The sequence below is a fragment of the Limulus polyphemus genome, unplaced genomic scaffold (assembly GCF_000517525.1).
Source record: "Limulus polyphemus unplaced genomic scaffold, Limulus_polyphemus-2.1.2 Scaffold1840, whole genome shotgun sequence".
In the NCBI taxonomy this organism is placed as follows: Eukaryota; Metazoa; Arthropoda; class Merostomata; order Xiphosura; family Limulidae; genus Limulus; species Limulus polyphemus.
The window spans coordinates 169,914-176,321 of NW_013667450.1; positions in this window are offsets into that span (position 1 = coordinate 169,914).

A 6,408-nucleotide genomic window follows, 5' to 3' on the forward strand; every position below is an offset into this window, starting at 1 on the left:
TGAAAGGTTGAAGGAGACTACCAAAATATATGAACAGTTACTTACTCTGCCTACCAACCTTAAAATATATTAACAGTAACTTACTCTACCTATTAACCTTAAAATATATGAACAGTAACTTACTCTGCCTATCAACCTTAAAATATATGAACAGTAACTTACTCTGCCTACCAACCTGAAAATATATTAACAGTAACTTATTCTGCCTACCAACCTTAAAATACAAGAGCGGTAACTTATTCTGCCTACCAACTTTAAAATATATGACCAGTAAATTACCCTGCCTACCAGCTTTTCCGATGATGTGGATGTATATATAAAAGCTTTCGAGTGGAAACTGTTAAACTTAGTGATAAATTTATCGATTTCAACGTTTATCTTAAGATTCATTAACGACCAGAACCAATACGGTTTTCATGGTGTGGAGCAGTGTGAAGCCAGAACCAATATGTTTTTCATGATGTAGAGCATTGTGAAGCTATGACCAGTACGGTTTACGTGGTCTAAACCAGTGTGAAGCCATGACCAGCACGGTTTTCATGGTCTAGACCAGTGTGAAGCCAGAACCAATATGTTTTTCATGATGTAGAGCAGTGTGAAGCCATGACCAGTACGGTTTTCATGGTCTAGACCAGTATGAAGCCAGAACCAATATGTTTTTCATGATGTAGAGCATTGTGAAGCTATTACCAGTACGGTTTACGTGGTCTAGACCAGTGTGAAGCCAGAAACTGCATGCTTTTCAAGGTGATTATTTTGAAGCTAGGAACTCCTACGTTATCATGATGTAGACAAGATTGAAGCCAGAACCAGGAAGGTTTTCAAGATGTAGACCTGGTTAAGGCCAGAAACAGGAAGGTTTTCATGGTGACCATTTTGAAGCCACGACCAATATAGCTTTCAAGGTATACTTTTCGTTGCATTTATACACAAAGAAACTTAGACTTTGGCGTGCAAGACATAATGCTCTTCTGAGCCCGATGACATAAAATATGAGCAGTTATGAGATACACATGCTGTGCTGTAAACATCCGCTTTCGTAACGCCCACTGAGACACGATTTCTGACTTTCAACTGTTTCGCAAACAACTTTTTTTGTTATAAAAAAGTTATAATAATCAAAATAAAAGAGACTTATCGTATATCCCTTAGAGAAAATTATCACCCGAGTCCCTTTAATTAACACGACTCCGTTTAATTAACACGAATCCCTTTAATTAACACGAGTTCCTTTAATTAACACACAACTAGATCATCAGGTAATTGTTCTTGATTTTGTTTGTTTATTTGTTTTTTTTAAATTTCGCACAAAGCTACACGAGGGCTATCTGCGCTAGCCGTCCCTAATTTAGCAGTGTGAGACTAGAGGGAAAGCAGCTAGTCATCACCACCCACCGCCAACTCTTGGGTTACTCTTTTATCAACGAATAGTGAGATTGGCCGTCACATTATAACGCCCCCACGGCTGAAAGAGCGAGCATGTTTGGTGTGACGGGGATTCAAACCCGCGACCCGCAGTTTGCGAGTCGAGCTCCCTAACCACCTGGTCATGCCGGGCCCAATTGTTCTTGATATGTTAAATTATCTAAAATATTTATTAATTTAATTTACTTATTAATTTAAATATGAACCAATAATTTCACACATCAGAAATATATTTATTTTGTTGTGATAACCTTTACTACTTAATGCTATAAAAAATAGACTGATACGAATCTGGGTTTAATAATTGTGTGTTAAAATTGTTATTTCCAGTTGTAGTACAAAGTTTATTGATCATGTGTTGTTTAATGTTATTATTTCTAGTAATTTAACAGGTAGCATTAAAATGTTTTCTGAGGAGAGCTCATCAGTGCTGCAGTGTAACGTATTCCAGGTAGAACACGAATACACACATGCTTCTGTTTTATCAGCGTCTGAGTTCGAGATATGGACACATCGTGTTGCAGAAATATGAGTTATAGACATTGGCCTGATAACACCTTCTAAGGGAAGTTTTAATGCATTGCTGTGTAACAGGCATGGCAGTTAGAGACATTAACCCAATCAAATATTTTAAGGGAACCTTATCTGTGTTGCTGTGTAACAGGCATGAGAGTTAGAGAATATTGTCTGTTTTGGTGTGTTATATTTGCATGCAGCTAGTTAATGAAGTGTAATTAATTTGGTTACAGCTGTTCAAGTGCTTATTTTTAATGTGCTGTTTATATGTATCGGTCTCATGGAAAACAATTTAGAGTAGAGCATTATTTGCTAATTTTCTTAAAGAACACGTGTCTCACCCAGTATTTGTTTTTTTTCAACATTTAAGTAAAGTATTTTTCTCTCGACTATGTCCATTAGTATTTCTGAGAACAGTGAATCTTAAGAGTCTCGGTCCAATTACTTGCAGGATGAAAAAACTCGGCCTTTTAGTAAACGAAGTAAGATGAAAAAGAATTTATCCTGTTACAAACGCTTTGGTAAAGAGGAAAACCAAGCATAAGTTAGTATATTAAAATGGTTAATATCAGTTGTTCTTGTTCTTGTTTTTCAATAGCAATACTTCAATAAACGTAACTTGACACGTGAAGCATCAAATCAACGTCAAATACATCTCGCCTTTGTTCTTGATGATGCCACTCTGTTATTATTGTAAGATGATAGCACCAAAACCAGTAGAGAAGTTTCTTGTTAAGTTTACATACGTACTAATGATATACAACTGTAGAGGTTTTTACGTAATTCAAACCATATGTAACGGATCGTTTTATTTGTTTGTTTTATAATTTTTGCGCAAAGTTGTATAAGCGCATGGCCTTCCCTGATTTTGAAGTATTAGACTACAGGGATGGCAACTAATCAACAACACCCACCGCCAATTCTTAGGCTACTGATGTGTGACAGAATAGTAGGACCCACAGCTGCAAAGTGCGAAGCGCGTTTTTTTGCGCCAATAAGACGCGAAACATGAACACTCGGAAAGAAAGTCCGGGTACGCTAAACCCTTTTATCGGAAATAACCCAACACATAAAGAATTGTTCACATGGTAGAAAGATGCGCTAATTTTACACGAGTGCGAGGAAAGAAAGTGATAAATTGCGCTAATTGTTTTAACCGGTGTTTCATAAGACTTTAGATTACGCTAATTGTCTAAACCGATGTTTCGTAAGACGTTAGATGGACCCGGCATGGCCAGGTGGTTAGGGCGCTCGACTCGCAATCCGAGGGTCGCGGGTTCGAATCCCCGTCACACCAAACATGATCGCCCTTTCAGCCGTGGGGGCGTTATAATGTGACGGTCAATCCCACTATTCGTTGGTAAAAGAGTAGCACAAGAGTTGGCGGTGATGACTAGCTGCCTTCCCTCTAGTCTTACACTGCTAAATTAGGGACGGCTAGCGCAGATAGCCCTCGTGTAACGAAATTCAAAAACAAACAAACAAGACGTTAGATTGCACTAATTGTTTAAACCGATGTTTCATACGACTTAAAATTGTTCTAATTGTTTAAACCGATGTTTCATACGACTTAAGATTGTGCTAATTGTTTAAACCGATGTTTCATACGACTTAAGATTGTGCTAATTGTTTAAACCGATGTTTCATACGACTTAAGATTGTGCTAATTGTTTAAACCGGATGTTTCTAATGACTTAAGATTGCGCTAATTGTTTAAACCGGTGTTTCATAAGATATACGAAAACTTCAAAACATTTTTGTCGAGAAGTTTAAGAGAAGTTAAGAGAGACACAAACACTAGTCTATAAATGTAAAAACTTGTCAGAGATGGTGGAAGGATGCGACACGTCATTCAATCTGTTAGTGTCTCTTGACGAACCATACACATTTCCGAGCAGTAAGTAAATGCTACGAGACTTTATGTTGTTGTAAGTAGGCCTGCGCAGGTTTAATCAACGTTCATCGAGTTCTAATATTCTTTAAGGCTGATCTCTTGACAACATTATACCAAAGGTTGATCCTGATATGGTAAATTTTGAAGTTCAGCTTTGACAACATTCCACAATGGGTTCGTTCTAATGCAATAACCCTTTAACGTTTATCATTGACAAGATTACACAGAGGGTTCATTATATTACGATAACCCTTCAAGGTTCAGCATTAACAAGATTACACGGAGGGTATATTATAATATGATAACCCTTTAAAATATAACTTTGACAACATTACACTGAGAGTTCATTAAAATACGATAACACTTTGTAATGGAGCTTTGACAACATTACACAGAGGGGGTCATTATAATATAATAAACCTTTATAATGGAGCTTTAACATTACACAGAGGGGGCCATTGTAATATAATAAACCTTTGTAATGGAGCTTTGAAAACATTACACAGAGGGGGCCATTGTAATATAATAAACCTTTGTAATGGAGCTTTGACAACATTATGAAAAGTTCGAATTTGACAATCTTATACAAAGGGGTCATTGTAATATAATAAACCTTTGTAACGGAGCTTTGACAACATTATGAAAAATTAAAATTTGACAATCTTATACAAAGGGGTCATTGTAATACAATAAACCTTTGTAACGGAGCTTTGACAACATTATGAAAAGTTCAAATTTGACAGTATTAAACAGACATTCACTCTGAGATGATAACTTTAAACAGCTTTAATAAGACACAATATATATGTGCAAAGCTACTCGAGAGCTATCTACACTAGTGTTCCTTAATTTTGAAGTGACAGAGTAGAGGAAAGGCATCTACCTAATCAACACCAGTCACCGCTAACTCTTGGGCTTTTCTTACAAACCAACAGTGAGATTGAGGTTGACATTATAACGCCACTACTCCTAAAAGAGCGAGGATATTCGGCTACGGGTTTCGAACTCGCGACCACCAGGTCATAACAAGAAGGATGAGATAAATTTTGAAAGACACCAAATATCGGTTAAAAATAACCGTCACCTCCAATATGATCAAGTAACAGAACAGATTCATGGAAAAACCTGTTAGAACTGACTGATTTGTGGGTCCAAAACCTTCAATACGCATGGGCAGTGCTGCTCTTGAAAAAGTGTTATTAACATAACACGAGGAAGTACTTGATGGAAATAAATAAGCGTTCTAATGTTAACACACATTTCTATTGTGTGGGCACCCATATTTGGCTGTAGATTCAAAGTTTAATTTTGAATTTTAAGTTGTTTTTTCACGCATTAGTACACGCACACACACACACACACGAAATTCAACAAAACAAACAAATAAACCTTGTTGTTATAGTTTTATCATATCTTGTTTTCGATTCATTAACATGTGTTTATTATAAGGCACTTAGATTCTTCAGATGTAGGCCTAACTAGGAATTAGAATCATTCGTACGTGGTGGTGAACTAATATAAACTAACTACGCAAAGTCCCCCATTAGCACAGCGGTATGTCTGCGGACTCACAACGCTAAAAGCCGGGTTTCGATACCAGTGGTGAGCAGAGCACTGATAGCCCATTGTGTTGCTTCGTGCTTAACTTAAAACAAATGAAGCAAGTAATAACATAGAGCAGTAGTTCCATATCCAAATACATGCCCCCCTCCCATGGCACAGCGGTATGTCTGCGGACTTACAACGCTAGAATCCGGGTTTCGATGCCCGTGGTGGGCAGAGCACAGATAGCCCATTGTGTTGCTTTTTGCTTAATTACAAACAAACAAACAATCCAAATACATTTAATATATCGTGATCCCCTTTTCTTCACTCGCTTGTTATATGTTTGGTGTCTAGGTTTTATGTTTAAAGCTGCGAATAATAAAAATACCTATACATCCCATCAAGTACAGAAATATCCTCTTGAAGTGGTTGTTTACTTAAAACCTACAAAAGACACTGACTTCACAGGGGATTGATCTTGATAAAAGTAAAAGTTAAAATGAATTCCGAGAGGATGTTAGTCTAATTTTGAAGATAGTAAGTCTTTACCGTTAGTTCGAGTGAGTTATATTCCAGACTTTTAGGACTTTTTTTTTAAATCGAGTATTGCATATTTATGCCATAACCACCGAACAGAAATACTACGTAAGTCAAGCGGCTTGATTCCGGAGAGCCGTGGTACGCTAAAGCTTATCTGAAAGTTGGTGCTAACAGAGCGTATGTTGACTGTTCTGCTGACGTAGTACACCTTGTACTAGCCTCAGATGTTGTGTTGGTGCAAAGTTACACAATGGACTATCTGTGCTCTTTCTCCACCACGGAGAATCGAACCCCGAATTATAGCGTTGCAAGTCCATAAACTTCGTGCTGACCAAGCGAGGAATTAGCCGTAGTAATGGTAAGATAACTAAAATTATTACCATCTAAATTCGCCATCCTTTGGGTGGTTGTTTATCATTATTAGAAATATCATCTAAATTCGCCATCCTTTGGGTGGTTGTTTATCATTATTAGAAATATCATCTAAG